General features: G+C 43.8%; 1 protein-coding gene across 5 annotated transcripts in view; it reads right to left on the bottom strand.

Annotated features, from left to right (window-relative positions):
• The window catches only part of LOC122809023 (cAMP-dependent protein kinase catalytic subunit beta), a 2062609-nt gene that overhangs the window by 722764 nt on the left and 1315907 nt on the right, over positions 1–23938 (bottom strand). The gene's annotated exons all lie outside the window — the stretch shown is intronic.

Here is a 23938-nt window from a genome sequence, read left to right as displayed (position 1 = left end):
TCATTACATTTGGGTAGAGTCCCAAAGCTATGGATGGGAGGCTGGAGCTAAACAGCATTAGGAGAGGCTATGAGGCACTGCAGAACTGCAGTGGCAAAGCCTGCCCTGGATTTAGAGTTGCAGATGATAGTGCTTTGTAAAGGTGTGCAATGAACTCCAAGTAGCAGCCTCTAAAATGTCCTTGGTTAGTACTCCCCTGAGAAAGGCTGCTGAAGTGGCTGCAGCTCTGGTTGAATGTGCCCTAATGCCCTTAGGCACTGGCTTGCCATGGTGTAAGTAGCAGAAACGAATGCAGTGGCCTATCCACTTTGAAATAGTCTGCTTTGAGATAGCCTTTCCTTGTGATCCTGCAGCATATGCCACTAGTAATTGTTCTGTCTTTCTGAAAACTTTTGTTCTGTCCAAGTAGAATCTAAGCTGTCTGTGTACGTCCAAAGAATGCAGGATTCTCTCCCCCCTGTTCTGTGGATTTGGATAAAAAGTTGGCAGATGAATAGTTTGGTTAAGAGCCACACTGGACACCACCTTAGGCATAAATGTTGGGTTTGTCCTCAGAGAGACCCTGTCTGGATAAAAAATGATAAAAGGTTCCACAGCCATGAGTGCCTGAAGCTCTGAAACTCATCTTGCAGAAGTTACTGCTAGGAGCAGAGCTGTTTTCCAAGATAAAAACTTTATATAAGCAGTAGCAGCTGGCTCAAAAGGAGGCAGGGTGAGTTTTTCCAAGACATAGTTGAGGTCCCATGCAGGTATTGGTGATCCCCTTGGAGGCCTTAAATTTTCGGCTCCTCTAAGGTACTGTTTTAATAAGGGATGAGAAAAGATTGGTGGCTCTGTACTGTAATGAGCTGAAATGGCAGAGGCATGAATTTTAATAGATGAAAAAGATAGACCTTTGTCCAGCATCTCAGTTAAGTATTGCAAAATCTGAGGAATATTTGGCACAGCTGTATCAGTTCCTTGTGCCTGGTTCCAAGCACAGAATCTCTTCCATTTTCCAGCATAAGATTTTCTAGTACTAGGCCTTCTGGCATCCAAAATGACATCCATCACAGCTTTACTGAGAGGTGTGTTTTGTATGACTACATTATCCGCCATGCTGCCAGGTTTAAAGTCCTGAGTTGACTGTGCAGGATCTGATTGTTTTGCTGGGACAGTAGAGGAGGTATTTGAGGTAGGGTCCAAGATGGGCATTGAGACAAGTTCTTTAGGATTGGAAACCAGTACTGGTGGGGCAAGTCTGGGGCAATCAGTATCATTTTTGGCTTCTCCTGTCTGACCTTTAGGAGCACCTTGGGAAGGAGAGGCAATGGAGGAAAGGCATATACTGATTTTTTTCCAGCTGAAAGATAGGCCGTCCACTTTCCATGCTTGTCTGTGATAAGTCCTTGTGCAGAATCATTTTAGTTGGTAGTTGTGAGGGGAAGCAAATAGATCTATGTCCGGGTATCCCCATTTCTTTGCTATCATGCTGAAGACTTGTGGATCCAGCTGCCACTCGTGGGGATCCATGAGGTTTCTGCTTAGTTCATCTGCCAAAGTATTTTTCCTTCCTGGCAAGAATTGTGCATGTAGATGTACTTGCTATGTTAATGCTGTGTCCCACAAAGTCACGGCTAGTCTGCAAAAGGGGGTAAGAATGTGTGCCCCCCTGCTTGTTTATATACCACATGACCGTGGTGTTGCCCGTCTTTATCAGTAGTTGTCCCGGATGAAGAAGCTCATTGAAGGCTGTCAGGGCATTCTGAACAGCTAGCATCTCTTTCTGATTGATATGTAGATGCATTTGGGTTGAGGACCATGTGCTCCTGAATGCATCTTCCTGCCATGTGGGCCCCCCAGGCATAATCTGATGCATCTGTTGTTAGTGTCTTGCCTGGCTGGGGGTAATGTGAATGGCTGTCCCTTGTTTTGGTGACAAGCCTTTGCCCACCATCGAAACTCCTGTTGTAGGCAGGGAATGAGAGTAATCATTGTTTCCAGGCTGTGGCAATGTTGAGTCCAAACACATTTTAAGTACCACTGAAGTTTCCTCATATGCAGTCTTGCATATGGAATTAGTAGGATGCAGGATGCCATGAAGCCCAAAGCCTGCAGAATTTTTCTTGCAGATAACTGGGCCTTTGTTGCCAACATTTTGAAATAGGTAGTCAGTTGCCTTTGTTTGTCTGGTGTGAGATAAGCCATCTGGGCAGTTGTATTTACGCTTGCACCCAGGAATATTATCTCTTGAGAGGGTACTAGTTTTGATTTCTTTTCATTGACTGTGTACCCTAGGCATGTTAGAAGTCTTTTCACAAACGCCAGATGTTGTAGAAGAATGTCCTTGTTCTCTGCTTGAATTAGACAGTCGTCCAAGTAAGGACATATTTGTATTCCTCTTTGTCTGCAGAATGCAATTACTGGTGCCAGGCATTTTGCAAAGACCTTGGGCGCAGTAGATAAGCCAAAGGGCAGTGCAGAGAATTGGTAATGCATTGAGCCAGCCTTGAATCTGAGGTATCATCTGCATAACTGTCTGATTGGGACATGCAGGTATGCCTCTTTTAGGTCTAGAGTCATCAGCCAAGTGTTCTTGCCCAGCATGGGCAGAAGCTGCTGCAAAGTCATCATCTTGGAATCCAGGAATGTGTTCAGAATAGATAGGTCCAGTATTGGTCTCCAGGTCTTGTCCTTTCTGGGTACCAAGAACAGTCCTGAGTAAAATCCTTGTCCCTGCTCTTGCTCTGGTACTTGTTGAATGGCCCCCATGTCCATGAGGGATGAGACTTGTTTTTGTGCCTCTGCCCATTGATTTTTTGGCAGATCTGGCCAGCCGTTTGCCTTTGGCAGGGTATGGAAATGGAACTTGTACCCTTGTGACATGATATTTAGAACCCACCTGTCCTGGGTTATAATGTGCCAATTTTGAGAAAAAAGTGCTAATTCTCCCCCTAAGGGTGATGCCAGGAGATAAGTGCTTGGAGCAGGCAGGGGGAAGTCATTGGGACTGTTTCCTGTATGGTTGTGATTTGTCTTCTCCAACGTTGGAGGTAGAAGCACCCCATTGCTTTGACCTGTAGGAACCTTGCGCCTGGGATCTGCCTCTAGGGCGTCTGGATCTGCCCCTTTGAGGTCCGTCTGACACAGGAAAGGACCAATTCTTTGTAGGCCAGTGTCTACTAAACCTAGGTGGCTGTACTTGTAAAAAAATCAGTTTGCATAGATTTAGCTTTGTCCTCCATTTTCTTTAACACCTCCTCTGCCTTAACACCAAACAAAGCATCATGCTGTAAAGGTGCATCTAATAATGTAACTATGACATCATCAGGCAGATTTTGTTCCTTTAACCAAGCATGCCTCCTAATTACAGAACCCGTAACTGAGGCCCTGCAGGAGGCCTCCAAAGAATCAAAACCACATTGCAAAGTATGCTTTCCAACTTGTTCAGCTGCATGCAATAAATCCTGCATTTCCTTGTTTTCTGCACATTCAGAGTTTAATAACATTTTCTGTTTAAGCAATGCCATGACATTTTGCTGATATTTAAGCATATGAAACTGACAGTTTAAGGCCCTTATATCCAATGTAGCAGATGTGTAAACCTTTTTTCCCCATCTATCCAGTGCCCTAGAATCTCTGTCAGAGGGGTTAGGGTTTTTTGCAGCAGAAGCCTTAACTCCTTTGGGACCCTGTGAAATAGTTTCTGGGTCTGCAGCAGGGTTTTTAAAAAGGAATTTATGAGAGTCAGGAACCCTGCAATATCTGTCAGGCTTAACCGGAGCTGGAGGTAAGGAGTCAGGGGTGAGACTAGACTCCAAAAACACATCATCTACAATATCTAACACAGGTGGAATGGCTAGTGGCCTGTGTTGAAGAAGTAAAAGGAAATCCCTGAGCCTCTTTGTACATTCTAAAAAATCTTGGCTCTCCCAGTGGAAATGCTCCCTCATGGTATGCAAGGTTTCCCCAAAAGAATAGTCCTCTGGAGGAGAAGCTGAAGGTATGTATTCCTCAGCATCAGAATCCTCATAGGGGGGGAGAGAATATTCTTGATCAGAAGAGGAATCAGAAGAAATAGAAACCTGATCTGAAGATTCACAGTCAGTCTCTTGCCTAGGCCTCTTATCAGGAGGGGGATGGGAACTCCTGATCAAGGTAATTAAGTCTTCGGCCATTTTAAGCATCTGTTTTTGGGCATAGAGGCCTGTCCACATGGCTCTTGAATTTGTTTCTTTGCTTTAGAAGGTGCTTTAGTCTTTGAAGCTGAGGTTGGTTTAATGTAAAGACCTAAAGGTCTGAATACACCCTCAGAAGTCAGTGCTTGCTCAGCGGCTCTGGACCCATTTGAAGGAATAGTATCCGAGGCTCCAATACTTTGAGTTTCCAGTGGCATGGCCGACTCCATGTGGGAGTCGGTAGCGGCTTGCAACTCTAAAGTAGCGGGCATCAGGGGCTGCGAAAGCGCCTCACTGAGAACCGGAGAACCTGCGACTGGCTTAGGAGAAGCTTCGTCATCGGTTTTGGGCCTCGGTTGTCTATCTCTCTCCTTTTCTTTGCATTTTTTTGTGAACTCCGGCAGTCGCTTGGCTATCCGACGACATTTCTGGATAATTAAACCGGCGTCCAAAATAGTTTAAAGCAAAATCATACAGACGCTTAGTAGTGCATTGGTTAAATCTAGCACAAAATTGACAAGCATCAACGTTGTGATTAGGGCCTAGGCAAGGTATACAGTAAGAATGAAAGTCCTTATGAGGTATTTTCTGACATCGGTCTGGAGGAAGAAAAAAGTTTCCCCAACGGGGTACTTAGCTTTATTGAAGACTTTGGATATGAAACTCAAACACGAAAATCTCAGGAGTCGGTCAACCGGCACTTGTGAACTGCTTCTGCTTCAGGCACCGCGCAGCAAGAAAGACTAAAGAAAATGGTGTTGGCCGCATCTTTTATACCCCTGACGACCTGACGTCAGGGAAGGGACGACAGCAGCCGACGCAGGACCCAGGACTCTGGAATTCAGGCTGACTGAGGGCAACCTGCCAGCAGGATTACCCAAATGTAATGACTGCAACAGTGAAAAGTACAGTTTTGTACCTACCATAAATGTAGATGTTCGAGGATTCCATTGCTGCAGTCCTGACTATTGGGTATAGTCCGCGTCCAGTCGGCCGAATACCAGAGGTTAGCTGACGTCGGTCATGGCGCCTTAGACTGACGTCAGCACGTCAGGGTACTAATGCGCATGACCGACGTCATATCCTCAGTCTTTTCTTGCCCCAGATGTCAGAAGACCCTAAAAAGACAAGTCCCAGAAAACCTGCACCAAAACATGTACAATATATACAACAATATATACAAAAACATAAGCATGTAAACTCACCTACACAACCACCCCTAAAAACAGAGGGGAAGGAGGGAGATTGGACTGCAGCAATGGAATCCTCGAACATCTACATTTATGGTAGGTACAAAACTGTACTATGTTCTTCGTCTTCCATTGCTGCAGTCCTGACTATTGGGTAGAATCCCAAAGCAGAGGTAAGGGAGGCTGGCAATTTATAAAGAAGTAGGAGCTGACAACATGCCTTGCAAAACAGCTGTGGCAAAACCAGCCCTAGACTTAGAGTAGATAGGAAGGTGATAATGCTTAGAGAAAGTATGCACTGAACTCCAAGTAGCTGCTTCCAAAATATCCTTAGTTGCCACCCCTTAGAAATGCTGTGGAAGTGGCAGTAGCCCTAGTGGAATGAGGCCTAATCCCAGATGGAATCTCCTTGCCATGATGGGAATAACAAAATGCAATGCAAAAGCCAATCCACCTGGAAATAGTTTGTTTTGACACAGGCTTGCCCTGTGAACTCAAAGCAAAAGAAACAAACAACTGCTGAGACTGCCTAAAATCCTTAGTCCTGCTTAAATAATATCGTAATTGCCTGTGTACATCTAAAGTGTGCAAAATCTTTTCCCCTTTATTCTGAGGTCTGCATAAAAGTAGGCAAATGAATAGTTTGGTTTAAAGCCACACTAGAAACCACCTTAGGCATAAAGGATGGATTAGTACGTAATGATACCCTATCCTTATGGAAAATCAAAAAGGGCTCTACTGCCATAAGGGCCTGCAACTCAGACACCCTTCTTGCAGAAGTAATAGCCAACAGAAAAGCAGTCTTCCATGACAAGTATTTCAATTCAGCAGTAGCCGCAGGCTCAAAAGGTTGTAGAGTAAGTTTTTCCAACACAAAATTGAGATCCCAAGCAGGAGTAGGAGCTCTACGGGGGTCTTATATTCTTTGCCCCTCTAAGAAACTGCTTGAACAAAGGATGAAAACAATGGTGGGTCACAATCATAGTGAGCTGAAATTGCTGCAGCATGAATCTTAATGGAAGAGAAGGACAAACCTTTGTCCAATAACTCAGTAAGATATTGAAGAGCCACACTCAAATTAGGCTCAGAAATCTCCAAATTCTTTGCTGTACTCCAAAATAAAAATCTCTTCCATTTTTCATACACCTTCCTTGTACTAGGTCTTCTAGCTTCCATAATCACATTTAAAACTTGTTGAGGAAGTTGAGACCTGCTGTGTTTCAACAGAGAATATGCCAGGCTGTTAGATGAAGAGAGTGAAGCTTGACATTGAGCAGATGACTGTCCTTCTGAGATAACAGATGAGGAATCAGAGGTAAAGGCCATGGAGGCTTCTTTACCAGACTCCGTAGTAGTGGATACCAGTGTTGCCGAGGCCAATCTGGAGCTATCAAAATCATCCTTGGCCTGTCTTGTCTGACCTTTAATAGTACCTTTGGAAGAAGAGGCAGAGGTGGAAAGGCATAGACATGAAGGTTTTTCCAACTGAAAGACAGAGCATCCACTTTCCAAGCTGTGTGATGAAACCCCTTTGTGCAATACTTTGGCAGCTGGTGGTTTAGTGGAGAAGCGAACAGATCTATGTCTGGAGTTCCCCATGACACTGTCAATTTCTGAAATACATGAAGATCCAGTTTCCACTCATGGGGATCCATGATTTGTCTGCTTAACACATCTGCTAAGGAGTTCTGTGCTCCTGGCAGAAACCTTGCCTGAAGAGTTAGTTGCAAGCTTAACGCAGTCTCCCATAAAGTCATTGCCTGCCTGCATAGAGGATAAGAATGTGTTCCCTTGCTTGTTGATGTACCACATGACAGTTGTGTTGTCTGTTAGAATCAACACCTGCCCTGGAAGAAGTAACTCCTTGAAAGCCATCAATGCAAACTGGACTGCTAACATCTCCTTCATGTTGATATGTAGATGCTGTAGTCTGGCAGGCCACTTGTCCTGTATCCACTTTCCATTTAGATGAGCTCCCCAAGCAATGTCCGAGGCATCTGTAGTTAAAATCTGACTCCTCTGGCCGGGTCACAGAGAGTCCCTTGTTTAGGTGACATTCCTGAGCCCACCACAAGAATTCTTTTTGAAGGCAAGGTATTATATGAATGACAGTGTCCAAATCCTGGCAGTGCTGTGTCCATACATTTTTGAGATACCATTGCAGCTTCCTCATATGCAGTTTGGCATTGGGAAGCACCAGAATACAAGATGCCATGAACCCTAATGCTTGAAGGACTGTCCTTGCAGTCAGCACGGACTGATGAGATAGTTGATGGAAGTAAAGTGACAGACTCTTTTGTTTGTCCGGGGTTAAAAAGGCCATCTGGGCTGCTGTATTCAGCCTCACACCCAGAAAGCACATGTCTTGAGAGGGTACTAGACTGGACTTTATTTCGTTCACAGAATACCCTAGGCATCTTAGCACTGCTATGACATATTCCAGATGCTGTAGAAGGTCTTCCTTTTCTTGAGCCAGAATCAGGCAGTCATCCAAATAAGGATAGATTTGAATTCCTTGAAGCCTGAAGTAAGCTATCACTGGAGCCAGAACCTTTGTGAATACTCTGGCAGTAGATAAGCCAAAGGGCAATGCAGAGAACTGATAATGAAAATCTCCAGTTAAACCGCAGATACTTCCTGCAACCTAGCCTTATAGGCACATGAAGGTAAGCTTCCTTGAGATCTAAAGTTACCATCCAGTGATCTTTGCCCAGCAGAGGTAAAAGCTGTTGTAACGTCAACATCTTGAACTTGGGAATGTCCAGATAAGTGTTGAGGATAGATAAATCCAAAATTGGTCTCCACGTGTTCCCCTTCTTTGGTACTAGGAACAGGCGAGAATAAAATCCTAGGCCCCTTTCTGATACAGGGACTGTCTGAATGGCCCCATCTGGAGTAACTGAGAAACTTGCTTGTGAGCCTCTTTTCTTTGTGGAGGAGGAACGTCTGGCATGCCTTTGAAAGGGGCATTGTGTGGAAATAAAATCTGTAACCGTGATGAATGATATCCAACACCCATCTGTCTTGAGTAATTAAATCCCAATTTTCTTTGAAAAGAGACAGTCTTCCTCCCAAAGGAGCTGCCAGACGAGTCCACTGGCAGCTGAAAAGGCAGGTCATTGGGTCTGTTTACGAAAGGACTGACCCCTGCCCTCACCAGAAGTCTGAGCAGGTGAACTCCCTGATCTAGGCCTAAAGAACCTTGAGCCCTGCCCCTACCACGCCTAGACCTACCCCTAGACTGGGAATCATAAGCAGGATATGTCCACCCCTTAGCAGGCCAATTTCTACTAAACTGGAGGCTGCACCTGCAAAAATCTTTAACAGTCTGCATAGACTTAGCTTTGTCCTCCATTTTCTTTAAAACTGCTTCCACAGGCGATCCAAACAACACATCAGACTGTAAAGGAGCATCCAAAATCCTTGTCTTAACATGCTCAGCTAAAATCTGATCCTTCAACCAGGCATGCCTGCGAAGAACAGAACTAGTAGCAGCCACCCTCGAGGAGGCCTGTACAGCATCAAAACCACACTGCAAAGAATGCTTACCCACTTGTTCAGACACATGAACCAAATCCAGCAACTCTTTACACTCAATACCTTCCGCCAAAGCATCCACCTTAGATTTCAATTGTGACAGGAGATAATTTTGATATTTTAGCATGTGAAACTGACAATTCAACGCCCTCATGGCTAGAGTGGAAGAAGTATACATTTTCTTTCCCCACCTATCCAAAGCCCTTGCCTCTTTATCAGAGGGTACAGGATTTTTAACCACAGAAGCTTTAACACCTTTAGGCCCCTGAGAAACAGTTTCTGGGTCCGCCGTAGGACTCTTAAACAAATACTTATGAGCTTCGGGCACCCTATAATACCTATCAGGCTTAACAGGAGCAGGAGGTAAGGAGTCAGGATTCAGGGAAGCCTCTGCAAAAACATCCTCCACCACATTCAACACAGGAGGAATAGCTAAGGGCCTATGCTGGGGTAAAAACAAGAATTCCCTAAGCCTTTTCCTGGAATCAGAGTAATCCTGGCCTTCCCATTTAAAGTGCTCCCTCATGGAGTGTAGAGTCTCTGAAAATGAGAAATCCTCAGGAGGAGAAGCTGTAGGAGTGGAATCATCCACATCAGAATCAGAATAAGTAGGATACTCCTGTAAGTCTTCCACAGAAGACTCTGAAGCCTGTGAACACTGTTCAAAACTATCAAACTCCTGTTCCACCCTAGGCCTCTTATCAGGCGGGGGCATAGAACCTCTAATCATAGTAATCAAATCTTCTGCCATTTTAAGCATATGTTTCTTAGGAACAGAGCCCGAAATGCTAGGAGAAGCCCCCACAGAAGCTGAACTTGGCCTACCTCTAAAAGAAGCTTTGGCAACAGAAGGAGAGGCCCTAACTACCTTGGGAAGAGAGGGAAGAACAGTTACCTGAGAAGCCCCCTCAGCCTGGCCTACCTCCTGAGAGGGCACATCCTGTAACAGTAAAGTTTCTGCCTGAGACTCCATGGAAACTCCTGGCAAAACCTCTGGCTCCACTGAGCCTTCTAAAGAACCGACGTCCGGGACTGCCGGTTCATCAACCCTAGGCTTCACTGTTTTGTCCTTGCGCTTCTTGATGAAGCGCCGGAGCATCCGACGGCATATTATAATTGCAACGCTTCCCAAACACTAACCTGGCACAATCTAGCCTCCTCTTAATAGTGCGTTTGTTAAATCTAGCACAAGAACGGCAACCAACAACGCCGTGCTCAGGCCCTAAACAAGGTATACACAATGTATGATAATCCCTATGCGGTATCTGCTTCCCACAAGAAATACAGTTATTCACTTTTTCTGACATCCGGTTAAATACTGAGGCAAGAAAACCAAAATGTTCCCAACGGGGTACTTAGCCAACTCTGTTTCGGTCTGAAACTCCGGTTTCGGAAATATCTCAGAACGCCAACCTGCACTCGCAAAATTGCTTCTGCATCGGACCATGCGGCAAAAAAGACTGAGGATATGACGTCGGTCATGCGCATTAGTACCCTGACGTACTGACGTCAGTCTAAGGCGCCATGACCGACGTCAGCCTTATACTCTGGTATTCGGGCCGACTGGACGCGGACTATACCCAATAGTCAGGACTGCAGCAATGGAAGACGAAGAACATCATGAAGAACATCACAGATGGAACATTATGGTAAGACATAACTTCTTTATCTGATGACATTAATCTTCATTCATTCCTTACTGATGAAACAGAGTCCGTAGCTACTTTATATGTCCCAGGTGGCCCCTATGGAAGAATATTCCTGAGCACCATCGAACCAAAGGAGGCTCTTCCCTTAGAGATCAGATCCAAGTTGTAAGATAGATAAAGGTATGGGGAGTAGACCATGTTGCAGCTGCACAGATATCGTCCATGGATGCTCTTGAATGAAAGGCTATTGAAGTTGCTACATATCTCATGGAATATGCTTTGACTTTTTCTGGTATAGGAGTTCTTGATTGTTGGTACACCAGGAGTATACAATGTCTTAACCATTTGGACAGTTACTTTAGAGACAGTTTTTCCCAGTCTCAGCCCTGAGAAGGATACAAACAATTGGTCTAATTTGTGGGTTTCTTTAGTTCTGTCCAGATAAAACCTCAATTGTCTATGCACGTCTAAAAGATGGAGCCAGTATTCTCCTTTGTTCGAGAAATTAGGAAAGAAAACTGGTAGGTTAATAGACTGGTTCACTGTAAAATCTGAGACAACTTTGGGTAGGAAAGAAGGGTTTGTCTGAAGTGATACTTTGTCCTTTTGAAAAATTATATAAGGGACGTTTAACACATAGGGCTTGGAACTCGGAAATACATCTAGCTGAGGTAATGGCCACTAGAAATAAGGTCTTCCAGGACAAAAAATTGATGTCACAGGTAGCGGCTGGTTCAAAGGGAGGTTGCGTCAAAGCTTGCAGAACTAAAGGGAGACTCCATGGTAGGGTGGGGGTTCCTTTATGGGTGGTCTACCATTAGATATACCTTTTAGAAAGGTTTTGCAAAGACGATGGGACATTAAAGAAGAGTTTTTGAAACCATTATGGAAATTAGAGATGGCTCTCTAATTTCCATAATGGTTTCAAAGACTGTGACCCCTAACCGGAAAAAGCTGAAAAAGAAGAAGAAGATTGAAATTAGAGATGGCTGCTAAATTAACAGGTGTTGTTTGAAGCAGCAGCTCCGGCTTTGAAGAAATCTGACAAATAATTTTAGACTGCATCCACAGGAGCTGAAAAAGGATCAAGACTTCTTTGCTTGGACCATAACGAGAATTTTGTCCATTTACTCTGGTAGATTTTCCTAGTGGTTGGTTTATGTGAAGCCAGTATAATGTCACGGACTGGAGAAGAGAGATTATTCAGCCTGACAATTACTGGAAGTGGAGAAACCAAGCTGTCAGCTTGAGGCTGGCTAAGTTTGGGTAAGTCATCCCTTGAGGGTGAGAAATGAGATCCGGAGTTGGATCCAGGATCCACGGTTTGTCTAGCAGGTGAAGCCAAAGAGAGGGGAACCATACTTGGCTGGGCCAAAGAGGTGCAATGAGGATCACTTTGCTTTTCAACTGAAGGGCTTTCTTTAGAAATTTTCAGATTAGGGGAAGAGGTGTTTAAGAAGAAAGAAGCCCCGTAGACCAATTGTGAACCAGAGCAGGGGACTCCCCCTGTGGGGGGATCAAGGAAAAGTAGTCGCTGCACTTGTGGTTTGTTGGGGAGGCAAACAGATCGCAGCAAGGCTGGCCCCAATGGCTGAAGATGTTCGCCGCTATGGTTAAGTTGAGGGACCACTCATGGGGCAGAAGTATACATCTGCTCAGTTTGTCCACAGTCACGTTGAAATCCCTGGGGATGTGCATTGCAATCAGAAAGCAGTTGTAAGCAATCGTCCATTGCCACACTCTCATGGTTTCTCGACACAATGGGTTGGACTTGGTTCCCCCTTGTTTACTGATATACCAGACAACCACCATGTTGTCTGATTGGAGAGCAATGGTTCCAGATGGAAGGGCAGAATGAAAAGCCTGCAATGCTTGAAGCACTCCCCTCAATACTAGTACATTGATATGCAAGTTGGCCTCTGTGGGCGACCATGTGCCTTGGACAGTCATGCCGTGAAAATGCCTCCCCCACCCTATCAGGAAAGCGTCCATGGTCACAGTGGCCTTGGGATGTGGAGGGGAGAAGGGATGACTCCAAAGACTTGTATCTGACTTCATCCACCACAGGAGGTCTTTCTTGCACTGTTCTGTTATCTGTATTTGAAAAGATAAAGGGTGATGATTCGGGTAACATTGGGACAAAAGAAGCCATTGAAGGAGTCTCATGTGCAACCTCGCGAGTGGGACAATGGTGATAGCTGTGGCCATTGACCCCAGGAGTTGGAAAAGCTCTCAAGCGGAGGCCATGCGCCGACAGAGTAACACTCAGAGTTGAGCTCTTAATCTTTGCAATCTGTGATCCGAAAGAGACACTCCGCAAGACTGGGTACTGAATACTGCTCTTATGAATTCTAAGTTCTTAATCAGGGTTAGGTTGTTTTTCTTCCAATTTAAAGAGATCCCCAGGATTCTGGCCAATGTGAGGGCTTTTTCCAGCAGGCACTTGGTGGGGGTGGTGAGGAGCCAATCGTCTAAGTATGGATACACTCGGAATCCTTGTAGTCTCAAATGAGCTGTAACCACTGCCATACACTTTGTGAACACATTGGGGGCTGTAGAGTCCAAAAGACAGTACCCTGAATTGGTAATGGTTGGCTCCTAGCCAGAAGCAAAGGAACTTTCTGGAGCGCTTGCCCATTTTTATGTGGTAATATGAATCCTTTAAGTCCATACAGCACACCCAGTCATCCTTTTCCAGAAATGGAAGAATGGGCTGAACCGTGACCATCCAGAATTTTATTTGGGTAACAAACTTATTCAGAACACTGAGATCCAAAATTGGCCTCCAGTCCCCTGTCTTTTTTGGCACTAAAGAATCTTGAGTAAAATCTGGATCCTATCTGGTCTGGTGGGACTGTTTGGATGACTTTTTTGACACAGCTTTTTTATCTCTATGGTTGCCCAGTGCCTTTGACTGGGTGAAATGTATGTAAAATGTTTTTGTGGGTTGGGAAAGGAGATCAGTGGAATTCTGTAGCCTCTGGAGATAATCCCCTGCATCCAAGAATCTGTGGTTGCATCCAAGAACCTGTGGTTATGTGGTGTCAGGCTGTTTGGTGCAGGGAAAAATGTCCTCTGACTGCTTCCAGAGGAAAGCAATGGGGCTGCTCTTCAGAAGCGCAGATAGGGCTGTCCGGAGAAAGAATCTCTGGACCCCTGGTTACGCGGTCCTCCTCTGCCTCTGTATGGGCATCTTCCACTAGAGTTACCCCCTCTGCCTCTGAGGGAAAACTCACCACGTGTGTCACAAAAAGGACCCTGAGACTTTTTGTGCCACATTTTCCCACTCTGCTGGCTCCTTGAATAAGGATGCTGGGGGTGGAGAAACGTACACCTACAGCAGACAGGGTTTTTCCATCTTTCTCACACCTGGCTAACGTGTCCTTCACTTTAGAGCAAAAAAAAGGGATGATGCTTCCACAAGTGCGTTAAGGAAGGAACCTGCTAAGGTTCCCTAGAGTTCAGAGACTAGCTCTCTGTGGAGCCTAGTGAATGTACCAGACAGTTCAAGGACTTAATAGCAAAGGTCGATGATGCAAACACTTGCTTCCCTAATTGTTCCACTGCCTGGAACTCCCTGTTAGATGGGTGGACCATCTGGCTCTCCTCTGCAAGCTCCTTTTTCGTGGGAGCTGCCACGACCATAGCATCCACTGGAAGACCTTTAGACCAGTGCAGATTCTCTTCTGGGGGTGATAGAATTTTATCTGGAATATTTGGGAAAGGCTTGACGGTGTCAGGATTCTTCCATGCCCTCTGCACTACAAGCTGTATCAGTTCGTCTGCAGGTGGGGTTACCCAAGAGTTAGAGGATCGAGCACGAAAGGCCTGCAGAAAGACAGACTCCTCAGAGAAAGGGTTGGAGGGCTTCCAATCACCCCTCTGTTTTAAGATTTCAAGGATGTCTCTGAAGGAAACATCTTCAGAGGGTGACCGTTGGGACCCTTCCCCTTCATCGACATCCATAACCTCAGTGAGAGACTCCTATGGGGACTCCACGTGCTTCCTCTTGCATGACTTCTTCCTAGGTCCTTCTTCAGGGGGAAGTTTCTGTAGAGGACTCAAAAGAAGGGGCACCCTGCAATAGGGTTTCCTGAGGCTCTTGTGCTCGATGTCCCATAACGGTGGCCTGTGTCAGATATGGCTGAGAGGGAAGAGTCAATCGGTAGTCTGATGTTGACGGTTTGCCAGCCGAGGCAAGTGCTCTCTCCATCGCCTGGAACGCAGGTCCACCTGAAGAGAGCCTGGAACCGAGCAAGACAACCTCAGAACCGGGGTCACACCCCACTCCAGTGAACCCACCCCCAGGGATGGAGTCTCAAGAGAAGCTGGTACTGCGAGGGTCCCCGGAACAGAGGACGGTGCTGTAGAAAAAAATTGGGGCCGCTCCTGGAAGCAGAGCACCCGCAGTCCAACTGCGATCATGAGAAAGCCTTGGTCCCGACTGAACTGGAGGCCAAAGGGACGACTCTGAAACCATGGTAAGCTCCACCAGTGGTATCATAGTCAAGGATACCATAATGGACGTCAGTTCCAGGGTCTTCGATGCCTGCTTTGAGATCGAAGCAGGAGAGTAAGCCAGAATCCTCGGAGAAATACTCCCAACTGCCAGTGGAATGGGGGTTTTGGATTGAGTAGGAATCTCTCTAGCCATAAACAACTGATCAACAAGACACACCACATCAAGTTCCAAGAGGCTCCTGGTTGATCTTACAGAAATTCCCAAAGGAGACTCGGGGCATTCCAGGAAGGGGCTAAACTGTTGCCCCAGAAATGGATCCACCTTCAGAGAATATCGGGTCCGCGGTTCCACCGGCACTGGAGTCTTGATGGAGGCTTGAACTGGTATAGTCAATTTTTCTGGGCTAGCAATGGATGTAGACGGTGCCAACATCAAATCAGTAGACGGCACCAAAGGGGACAACATTTGCAGTTGCAAAGATGGTGCTATAGTACTCAGTGCCGAAATGGCAATCGGTGCAATGGCACAACTGTAGCAGGTGGTACCAAACCCGGTATCGATCGTTGGTGCAGAAGTAATTTTCAAGTGTTTAGTCTTCGGTTCCTCGACATTCCACCAGGTGAAGAGGGAACAGAGTGTGGTCTCTTTTTCTGGGTCTTGCTAGGACAGAGTGAACCCTCTAGCTTAGTTTCACCTCTCATTGAAGGTTCTAGATTTGAACCCACGACAAATCTCATAGGGAGACTGAACAGATAAATGAGCCACATTCAAACAATACACACAAGATGTGTGAGTATCAGAGTTCAGCATTTTGCGGCTGCAGAGGTCGCACTGTTTAAAACCAGATGCTCCCTTTTTTTTTGGACATGTTTGAAGAGGAAAAAAGGATAGAGACAGAGAGGTGGAGGGGGATACCAACAATGGTAAAGAAAGAGTTACCACAAGGGTAAGGGAGAGGGGATACCAACAATGGTATAAGAAACGTACCTTAAAAAGGTAAAAAAAAAAAAAAAAAGACAGTACAGAAAGTATGAAAGGATTTCTAGGAAAGAGAGTAAATCAACAAGAAAGTTGAAAAGACTCTTAATAGTTAGAAAATTTTGATTATTTACCTAAGCTTAGTCAAGACCTGGCTTGACATGGCTTTTCGGCAATGCAGCAAACGAGATCTGAGGTAACTGGGAGAAGGGCGCTATGGGTAAAGCTTAGCTCAAGAGTTTTTGACTGGGGTGAGCTTGGTATAAGGCCATCTCGGTTCCGAGGACAGAACCGACACCCATCGGTAAGGAATGAATGAATATTAATAACATCAGATTACCTCTTCTGTACCTCAGAAACCTGGGCATGATCCCATATTAAAAACTCCATCATTCTGAAGACTGTGTCCCCAAAAGAAATTTCTTTGAAAGGAGTGCCAAGACTAGTAGATTCCTCTTCATCAGACTTACAGTCTAAAGGAAAGGGAATCTGAGATGAATAAGCAAGGGATTCCTGATCTGAGTCCATCTCCTTCTAAGAGGAATCATGTTCCCTGGGTCTTTTAAAAGGAGTATAGGACCAAGGGGGAACTGAAACAGAAACTCCATGAGGTGTTTTCAAAACCAAAGCATTAAGTAACCCGAATTAAATTCTGCCATTCCCTCTGTTGGTCCTTAGATGGAAAAACATGCTTTGTCTTTTCTTTTTCTTCAAGGGACATCTGCCTTATCAAGCTTAGATAGCTCAGACCCTAGATGGCATTCAATAAGAGTAGTCAGGACTTCCTCTTTGACCAAAATCTGAGGAACACTCCTAGGACCCTCGGAAATAAGCATCTATGGTTTCCCCTGAACATGTGAAGCAGACATCTGCAAGGTCTCCAAAGACATACGTAAGGTTGGATCCACGCCAGCCTCCAAAATGGTCAAAATCCAGCAGCAGAGCCAGGCGATCCTCTGTGATTTCACTTGCCTCAGGAGAGATGTCCCGTGGAGGCTGCACAGCAAAAGAAGCAGACCTAGATTTCTTTCCTTTTTTTTTTTAAACAAGCCTTTACTGAATTATTACTTGTGACATAGGTAATTTTACATTTATACAAAAGTAATAAAACTGTATTAACAAATTAACATTAACAAACATTATACTTCACATATTGCTATATATATCATATAACCTAAGCAACATTACATAAATTATTTAATTCCTGCCCTTTTTTTTTAAAGCAAGGAACATCTTTATTAAACCATCACTTACGACATAAGCAATCATACATTCATATAAATGAAAACAAACCACAATGACACAATCCTAGGTGCAAGCACTTTAAATCAAAAACAATAATGACACTCCCTGTTGCAAATATTATACATCACTTATAATGTACTCAATCACTTTGAAACATTACATAGCTCATTTAAGTCCTGACTTCTTTTAAACCTCATTGCTCCCCTGTATATATTGTTCCCACAATTCCCATTCTTTCCTATGTAGTTTGTTTCTACCCTTTTCTAAAGATCTCAGTTTCAATTGTTTTATCTGTTACTATATTCATTACGTCTAACATGGTTGGTTAGATTTTGATTTCCATTTTCTAGTAATTGCTTTTTTGGCAGCCACCATAACTAGACACAGCAAGGCCTTACCATGTCTAGACAATTCCAATTCTGTATCACACCTCAGAAAAATCATCTCCCTCATCACACCAATCCTCCCACCCAGCATCTCCGACAGTGCTTCCCGCAGGGAATCCTTAAACTGCCAACCTACTGCACTCCCAGAAAATATGTTCCCAAGTACCTCTCTCTTCCCCCTCACACCTCCAACATTTGCTGTCTACCAGAGGAAAAATTATCTGGAGTCTACTTGGGGTATAAAAATATCTACATAAACATTTCCAAGAAAAAATCCTAAATCTTCTAGATTTTGTTGCATATTTGGGAGACATACATATATCCTCCCATTGTTTCTTTGTGAATTGTTTATCCAATCTTTCTTCCCGACTCTTTCGAACCTCCTCTGATCGATTCTTATAGTTATCATGCAATATTTTATATGCTCTACTAATAAATCCTTTTTTAATGGCAGCTTCTGTTCTAGATTCTACCAGTGCATGTATTTCATTTAGGACCCCCTCCTAGTTCTTTCGCTTTGTCGATACTCTGATATCAATCCTTGATAGGGAAGGCAATCTCTAACCTGCAGTCCAAATGAATTCTTGGCCTCTTCCCATTCTATTACTTTTCCTCTCTACTTACTTGTTCCCGGTACCTTGGTTCCTTTGCCAGTTTTCTCCAATAAATTCCAGCCCCCTCTTGCCTATTGTCTATATCCTTAATTGGAGTCATCCCTATCAGCAGAATATCCTTTCTCCATCCCTGTGTTGGCTGAGTTCTTAGAATACTTTCTGCTACTTTACGGATTTAATATTCTGTCTGATTATACGGATTTAATATTCTGTCTGACTATTGTTATTCTCCTTAAAAGCCTGCAACCAAAATCCCAGTCTCTCCTTGTTTCTTGAGCCCCCCTCCCCATTTCAACATCATCCCTTTCCACTCTGAATTATAGTTTTCTGCTTGTGCTATGTGCAGGAGCCTTAACTGTGCAGCTCTGAAATACCCCTTCAAATTGGGCAATGCCAATCTGCTCTGTTCTACTGGAAGAATCAGCTTATCCCACTTGACTCTTGCCATTTTCCCTCCCAGATAAAGTCCTTCAGCTCTTTATTAACTGCGATCCACAACTTCTCCTCTGGCTGATAAAAATATGCCTGACTTGTGTACAAGACTAAATATTTTGACTGCTTGCATCTTACTATCCATATCCATATAACAAAGCTTCCATTTTCTCAGTTTTTGTATTATTGTTCAATCTCTTTCCACATATCCTTAGCAGCCACACCAGAATCATTTTTAATCTATGTACCTAAATGCTTCCATTTTATCATTTCCCCATAAATATGGATCTTGCTGAACCAATATGTGTGTGGGTACATCATTTACTGCTATTGCCTTTGTTTTAGTTTCATTAATTTTGTATCAAAAAAGATTTAAAACGGTCTCAAAATGTTCCACAACACTAATGTATTTTTCTGGTTTTGTCAGGTATAAAATAATATCATCTGCAAATAGAGCCAGCTTTTCTTGACTACCATACCAATTATATCCTTGACTTTCTGAGTACCTTACTTTCTTTGCCAGTGGTTCTAAATATAATGCAAATAAGAGCAGGGAAAGATGGCACCCCTGCCTGGTTCCTCTGATCAAGCAGAAACCATCAGAGAGGACCCCACCCACTTTAATTTTCACCTCCAATCCTTCATATATCCTAATCAACCTTATAATTTTTCAGGAAATGCAAATGTTTCCATTATCCTGCTCATAAAGTCCCAGCTTACTCTGTCAAATGCTTTTTCTGCATCAAGACCCACTAACAATGGTATTTTCTTAATTCTGCTTCCCTCTGGATCATCACTGTTCTGTTATTGTCACACTTTTGCCTCCCCTCCACAAAACCACACTGATCCACAGCTATCAATTTTGGCATTACTTCTGTCATTATTTTAGCCATTATAGACATGAATGCTTTATAATCAAGGTTTAGTATTGAAATGGGACTGTATGAAGCTGGGTCTGATGGATCTTCACTCTCTTTAGGTACAACAGCTACCACTGCTTTCTTCCAGGATGTTGGTGCTTCTACTCTTAAAATACTGTTAAACAAAACCTGCCAGATCTTTATCAGCCTTTTCCCTCCTAGTTTCCAAACTTCCCCAGGAATACCATCTATTCCTGGGGACTTTCCTGCAGATTGGTTATACATCACAATTTTCATCTCATCTCCTCCTATCCTAAACATAAGCAATTGAGCCTCATTTACCTCTAACCTTGGCATATTTAATTCTTCCAAAAACATTTCCATTTGTATATTTTCTTGATTTCCATACTTCTCTGCGCTGTACAGACTTTCATATGAAATATTTTTAATACCTCTACAGGATCTGTTGTTAGCTTCCTTGTTATAGGTTCCCTAAGCTTGGCGACATCCCTTTCTACTTTCTGTTGCCCGAGTCATACTAAAACTTTTTGTGCTCTACTGTTACTATCAAAAACAGTTGCTTAACAGCAATCTTTCTAAACTCCTGCATATTACCTAAGTAATCCTTTATTTTCTACTTAGTATTATGCAGCTGATTCTCTTCTTGTTCTGTGAGATTCACCCATTTTGCAATACTTTAACATCTGTCAGTCCCTCTAAATAATTCTTGTTACTTCTTAACCACAAGTTCCCTTTCTTTCATTTCCACCCTATTTTTAAACTCCACCTTAACTGTATCCTACTCCCTAGCTATATTTTCCGAACAAATTTCTATCCCAATAGCTCCCGAATAACCTCCATTATCCATTCCTTAAATTCCTCTCTTTTCAACAGATAGGAGGGAAAGTGCCAGTGTCTCATTTTTATTTCATTACCCTGTGTTTTTATTTTAGTTATTATTGGCAAAGTACAGTTGTGTACACTTACCATAAATGTAGATGTTCGAGTGTATTCACTGTTGCAGTCATTACATTTGGGTAATCTGCTGGCAGGTTGCCCTCAGTTGGCCTGAATTCCAAAGTCTTGGGTCCTGCATCGGTTGCTGTCGCCTCTTCCATGACGTCAGGTCGTCAGGGGTATAAAACAAGCAGCCGGTGCCATTTTCTTTAGTTTTTCTTGCCCCCGATGTCAAGTGCCCCCAAAAGGTAGCAAAAAAAAAATTAAATATATATATATATATATATATATATATATATATATATATATATATATAAACTATATATACATGCAACAATACAAACTTTACCTTCATCACAAGCAAATACACCACATAGGTTGTAGAAGATAGTGAAGGAAAGATAAACTTCAGAATGAAAGGGGGATGGCGGGTGGGTAACCTGGACTGCATCAGTGAATACACTCGAACATCTACATTCATGGTAAGTGTAGACAACTGTACTATGTTCTTCATGTTTCACTGTTGCAGTCATTACATTTGGGTAGAATCCCAAAGCTATGGATGGGAGGCTGGAGCTAAACAGCATTAGGGGCAGCTATAAGGCCCTGCAGAACTGCAGTGGCAAAGCCTGCCCTGGACTTAGAGTAGAGAGGCAAATGATAATGCTTTGTAAAGGTGTGAACAGAACTCCAAGTAGCAGCCTCTAGAATGTATTTGGTTGGTACTCCTCTGAGAAAGGCTGCTGAAGTAGCTGCAGCTCTGGTGGAATGAGACCTAATGCCCTTGGGCACAGGTTTGCCATGGTGTAAGTAGCAGAAATTAATGCAGTGGCTTATCCACTTTGAAATAGCCTTTCCTTCAGATCCTGCAGCATATGTCACTAGTAATTGCTCAGTTTTTCTTGGAGTTTTAGTCCTGCTCAAGTAGAATCTTAGCTGTCTGTGTACATCCAAGGAATGCATAATCATCTCCCCCTTGTTCTGCGGTTTTGGATAAAAGGTTGTCAGATGAATTGTTTGGTTAAGAGCCACAGTGGAAATCACCTTAGGCATAAATGAAGGATTGGTCCTCAGAGACACCCTGTCTGGGTAAAATATGACATAAGGCTCCACAGCCATGAGGGCCTGTAGCTCTGAGACTCTTCTTGCTGAAGTAATTGCTAGGAGCAGAGCTGTTTTCCATGATAAGAACTTTAGATCTGCAGTAGCAGCTGGTTCAAATGGAGGCAGGGTGAGCTTTTCCAACACATAATTGAGGTCCCATGCAGGTATTGGTGATCTTCTGGGAGGCCTTAAATTTTTGGCTCCTCTAAGATATTGCTTTAGTAAAGAATGAGAAAAGATTGGTGGCTCTGTATTGTAATGAGCCGAAATGGCAGAGGCATGGATTTTTATTGATGAGAAAGATAGGCCTTTATCAAGCATCTCAGTCAAGTATTGTAATATCTGAAGAATATTTGGTTTTGCTGTATCAGTTCCTTGTGCTTGATTCCAAGCACAGAATCTCTTCCATTTATCAGCATAGGATTTTCTAGTACTAGGCCTTCTGGCTTCCAAAATGACATCCATCACAGCTTTACTGAGAGGTGTTGTTTGCATAACTACATGATCAGCCATGCTGCCAGGTTCAGTGTTTGGAGCTGATTGTGCAGGATCCGATTGTTTTGCTGGGACAGTAATTGAGGTCTTTGAGGTAAGGTCCAAGCTGGGTATTGAGACAAGTTCCTTAGGACTGGGTACCAGTATTGGTGGGGCCAGTCCGGGGCTATTAGTATCATCTTTGGTTTCTCTTGTCTGACTTTTAGTAGGACCTTGGGAAGAAGAGGCAGAGGAGGAAAGGCGTAAACCGATAGGTTTTTCCAACTGAAGGATAGGGCGTCCACTTTCCATGCTTGTCTGTGATAAGTCCTTGTGCAGAATCTTTTCAATTGATAATTTTGAGGAGAGGCAAACAGATCTATGTCCGTGCTCCCCCATTTCTTTGTTATCATGCTGAAGACTTGTGGATCTAGTTTCCACTCATGAGGGTCCATAAGGTTTCTGCTTAAATCGTCTGTCAGAGTATTTTGTTTTCCTGGCAGGAATTGAGCTTGAAGATGTACTTGGTAAGTCAAAGCTGTGTCCCACACAGTGCCATGGCTAGTCTGCAAAGGGGGTATGAATGCGTGCCTCCTGCTTGTTTATATACCACATAACCGTGGTGTTGTCCGTCTTTTTCAGTAGTTGTCCTGGATGTATTAAGTCTTTGAAGGCTTTCAGGGCATTTTGAACAGCTAACATCTCTTTTTGGTTGATATGCAGATGCATTTGTTTTGGGGTCCATATGCCCTGAATGCATCTTCCCACCAGGTGGGCCCCCCATGCATAATCTGATGCATCTGTTGTTAAGGTTTGGCTGGCAGGGGTTAGAGTGAAGGCCCGTCCCATGTTTTGGTGACATGCCTTTGCCCACCATAGAAACTCCTGTTGTAGGCAGGGAATGAGAGGAATTATTGTTTCCAGACTGTGACAATGTTGACTCCATAAACGTTTTAGGTACCAATGAAGTTTCCTCATATGCAGTCTTGCATATGGAATCAGTAGGATGCAGGATGCCATAAACCCCAAAGCGTTTGTCTTGCAGATAACTGTGTTTTTGTTGTCATCAGTTTGAAGTAAGTAGTCAGTTGCCTCTGTTTGTCTGGCATGAAGAAAGCCATGTGGGCAGTTGTATTCAAGCTTGCACCCAGGAATGTTATCTTTTGAGAGGGTACCAGTTGTGATTTATTTTTGTTTATTGTGTACCCTAAGCATGTTAGAAGCCTTTTCACAAATGCCAGGTGCTGAAGAAGAATGTCCTTGCTCTCTGCTTGAATGAGACAGTCGTCCAAGTAAGGCTATATTTGTATACAACGAAACACAGCAACAGAAGAACAAAATAGCAACAACACACCAAACAGCCAGTACTTTTCTTCTCCTTTAATGTGAAATGATCTGGTACCTCGGCAGTTCGCCTTCAAGGATCCTTGAAGGCGAACTGCCGAGGTACCAGATCATTTCACATTAAAGGAGAAGAAAAGTACTGGCTGTTTGGTGTGTTGTTGCTATATTTGTATACTTCTTTGTCTGCAAAAAGCAATTACTGGTGCCAGGCACTTTGTAAAGACCCTGGGCGCAGTATATAAGCCATAGGGCAGTGTAGAGAATTGGTAAGGCATTAAGCCAGCCTTGAAACGGAGGTATCTTCTGCATGATTCCCTTATTGGGACATGCAAGTATGCCTCTTTTAGGCCTAATGTCACCACCCAAGCATTCTTGCCCAGCATGGGCAGAAGCTGCTGCAAAGTTAGCATTTTGAATTTTGGAATGTCCAGGAACGTGTTCAAAATTGATAAATCCAGTATTGGCCTCCAGGCCTTGTCCTTTCTGGGTACCAAGAACAGTCTTGAGTAAAAACCTTGTCCTTTTTCCTGTTCTGGTACTGGCTGAATA

This window comes from Protopterus annectens, chromosome 8.part0, assembly GCF_019279795.1.
Source record: "Protopterus annectens isolate FY-2018-M chromosome 8.part0, PAN1.0, whole genome shotgun sequence".
NCBI classification, from domain to species: domain Eukaryota; kingdom Metazoa; phylum Chordata; order Ceratodontiformes; family Protopteridae; genus Protopterus; species Protopterus annectens.
The sequence above is the reverse complement of the archived record's forward strand: the minus strand, read 5'-3'. Positions and strand labels throughout refer to the sequence as shown.